Below are 3,815 nucleotides of genomic sequence, written 5' to 3' on the forward strand. Positions count from 1 at the left end.
TCTTGGCGTGCATCCGTGCGTCGCTGCGGTCCGGTCCCAGGTCGACGGGCACGTGCACCTTCCGCCGACCACTGGCGACAAGATCGATGTACTGTGGAGACCTCACGCCCCACGTGTTGAGCAATTCGGCGGTACGTCCACCCGGCCTCCCGTATGCCCACTATACGCCATCGCTCAAAGTCCGTCAACTGCACATACGGTTCACGTCCACGCTGTCGCGGCATGCTACCAGTGTTAAAGACTGCGATGGAGCTCCGTATGCCACGGCAAACTGGCTGACACTGACGGCGGCGGTGCACAAATGCTGCGCAGCTAGCGCCATTCGACGGCCAACACCGTGGTTCCTGGTGTGTCCGCTGTGCCGTGCGTGTGATCATTGCTTGTACAGCCCTCTCGCAGTGTCCGGAGCAAGTATGGTGGGTCTGACACACCGGTGTCAATGTGTTCTTTTTTCCATTTCCAGGAGTTTATATATATATATATATATATATATATATATATATATATATATATATATATATATATATATAAGACATAGAATAGCGAAAGAAACTGGTACACAGGCCTAATATTGTGTAGGGCCCCCGCAAATATGCAGAAGTGCCGCAACACTACGTGGCATGGACTCGACTAATGTCTGAAGTAGTGCTGGAGGGAGCTTGGACTCGACTAATGTCTGAAGTAGTGCTGGAGGGAGCTGACACCATGAATCCTGCAGGGCTGTTCATAAATCCCTACGAGGTGGTGCAGATGTCTCCTGAACAGGTTTCAAGGCATCGCAGATATGCTCAACAGTGTTCATGTCTGGGGAGTTTGATGGCCAGCGGAGAATGTTCCTGGAGCCACGCTGTAGCTATTCTGGACGTGTGGGATGTCGCATTGTTCTGCTGGAATTGCCCAATTCCGTCGGAAGGCACAATGGACGTGAATGGAAGCAGGTGATCAGACAGGATGCTTACGTACGTGTCACCTGTCAGAATCGTATCTAAACGAATTGGGTGTCCCAAATCACTCCAACTGCACATGCTCCAAAGCATTACAGAGCCTCCACCAGCTTGAACAGTTCCCTGCTGAGATGCAGGGTGCATTGGTTCGTGGGGTTGTCTCCACACCCGTGCACGTCCATCCAGTTGGAACCCTCCTCCAACCAAAAAGTTAAAGGCTGCTAGACACTTAAGAATAAAACGAGCAGACATGACTAATGACAGGCATGTGTATGTACTGAACAAGTGAATTATGCACACACTTAGTGTCTATGGCAAGGAGGGGTGGATTCAATGCTATGTATCGAAGACTGGAAGATTCGTGAGACTATGGCAGGTAAGCAATACTCTGACGAAAGGGAAATTGAGAGGTGGGCTCTATACCGCTTCTTCTAAGTGTTGTGGACAAACATGTTACAACCTTTCACATATGTCCTGCGAAGTGACTGTAATGAGAAAATTAGGGATTAATAAAAAGTTTTTTACCGTTAAACAAGCAGAAGCAGAAGTTTCGTCTTTTGTTTTCTCTATAAATAACAGACAACATCCTTCCGTAAGAGTTGTGTGCCTGTAAGTGGATGGACTGACAACCAAGTAGGTAGACCAAATATACATCCACATCTATATGGATACTTCGCAAACCTTCGTAAGGTGCGTGGTGGAGGGTACACTATACCAGTATTAGTCATTTCGTTTCCCATTCCACTCGAAAACAGAGCGAGGGGGGAAAAGACTGTCTGTATGCCTCCGTACTTCTCATTTCATAGTCCTTACGTGAAATGTATGTTGGCGGAAGTAGAATCCTTGTGCAGTCGGTTTCAAGTGTAGTTTCTCAATAGTGTTTCTCAAAAAGAACATCGCCTTCGCTCCAGAGATTCCCACTTGAGTTCTCGAAGCATCCACCCACTAATTGGGCGGCTGCCAATAGGAACGCGTGTATTGGGCTGTATTCTGATAGAAATCCAGGTCTGTAGGCTCATACAGGTTTGTGGTGGGGTGGTCAGCAGACAGGTATTTTGCTGTTGCTCACTGAGTCAGCTTTTCCGGCGTATTTCGGAAACACATCTCAGAACGTTTCGGTTTGCTGGTTGGAGGAAGGGAAGCAAATTGTTCAACTTCTTCGTTTTTACCTCCGTGACATTTAAGCGCCCAGACCTTCCGAGAAGAATAGGACAATTTCTGCGAGTCTAAAATCATTAGCAGCTGTGCAGCATGGCGAGCAGAGGCGTGCCGGCTAGGAGTGGTACGGGCCCGACGTGCGGCTGGTGGCAGTGGCAGCTGTTCGCATGCGACCCGGTGGCGGCGTCGGAAATGATGGCAGAGGCGTCATGGGGATGGAGGACAGAATGGAACATCCTACTGCAACCATAGACTGAGAGGTCTCAACAGGAGCGGTATCTGAGTTCTAAGTGATTTAATTCCACAAGCATGACAAGACAACCGACGGATAGAGCGTAATTAGCGTTGGATGTCTTCAGTTGTTTGACTATGGTTACCACCCATTTTGGTATCGGAGGGAGTGACTACATAGCTTATGGGGAGGCCCTAGAGAGGTCACAGAATTGTCTGTAAATTTACCTGACGAGTGTAATCCGACTGATAAAAAAAAATGGCTCTGAGCACTATGGGACTCAACTTCTGAGGTCATTAGTCCCCTAGAACTTAGAACTAGTTAAACCTAACTAACCTACGGACATCACAAACATCCATGCCCGAGGCAGGATTCGAACCTGCGACCGTAGCGGTCTTGCGGTTCCAGACTGCAGCGCCTTTAACCGCACGGCCACTTCGGCCGGCTACGACTGATCAGTTTACTTATTTAGTCAACAATTTGATATTATTGACGAGCCGCCGGGCAGGTGGAAGGGATGGTGACAGTAGCATGGATATGATTCGCAAGTTGAAGCGTTAATCAGGAGTTCTTTCTTAGCGGTGAGATCTTTTAACGAAATTTCAATATCCCACCTGCATAGGGAGAGATGGCCATCTTAATAAAGTCAGCTACATAACCGAATTTATAAAGTGATATGCAATATTAACCCGATATTTACGACTCCTCTTTTCTGATATTTGGTTGCCTTAAGATACTTAGTAGGTGACGAAGCATTTAGCTATCTTACGGGAATTTGAAAGCGGGGAGGCACCTGTGACAGATGTAGTGCATGCTCTTAGCACTCCACCATGAGCCAAGAAAGAGTTTAATATTCTAGTCCTGTGATGCAGGATATAACAGATATTAAGCTGTTAAGAATGGATTTACTGTTGTACAGTATTTTCACAACAGTTAACGATACTTCAGCAATGTGAAAACCCGAGTGTGCTCGTATTTGTTCTGTCTGCGAAAACAACTTGTATAAAAGGAAGGAATCTACAATTCATTTGAGAAATTTGAGGTGTATGGACAATAACATTCCGATTTCGGATTGGGTAAAATAGATTTTTTAAACTGGGAAGAGTCTACATTGGGGGTGAAACTGCAGTTCGAATTATATGCCCAAGCCGCACCTGCTTGTCTTGCAGTGTGCCACGGGCAGTGTAGCAGTGGTCAAGAGGGATCGGCGACCAGAAGTTGCAGCTTATTATGTACTGAGCGGTCAGGTACAAAGGAAGAGTCGAGGTAGTCTGCTTTTCAGATTCACTATACACACGGTAGATGGAGCTGGATTAGACTGGAGGTGACTCTTCAGTTTATTCCTCTTGAGATGCCATGTTGAATTAAGATAATCAGCCCTACACTTGTAAAAAATATCATACGATGTATTTTCCACGTTTCTATTGGTTAGTGTATTTCATTCCACAATGTCGTTTCTGCAGGACTCCTATATGTAGGGG

At 46.6% G+C, this 3,815-nt stretch overlaps 1 non-coding gene across 1 annotated transcript; it reads right to left on the bottom strand.

The window, feature by feature from the left end:
• Window positions 1–3,084: 3,084 nt before the first annotated feature.
• On the bottom strand, window positions 3,085–3,275 carry LOC126196660 (U2 spliceosomal RNA). Its single transcript, XR_007539121.1, has one exon. It is a non-coding gene; the product is annotated as a U2 spliceosomal RNA (small nuclear RNA).
• Window positions 3,276–3,815: the final 540 nt, after the last annotated feature.

Source organism: Schistocerca nitens, chromosome 7, assembly GCF_023898315.1.
Source record: "Schistocerca nitens isolate TAMUIC-IGC-003100 chromosome 7, iqSchNite1.1, whole genome shotgun sequence".
NCBI lineage: Eukaryota > Metazoa > Arthropoda > Insecta > Orthoptera > Acrididae > Schistocerca > Schistocerca nitens.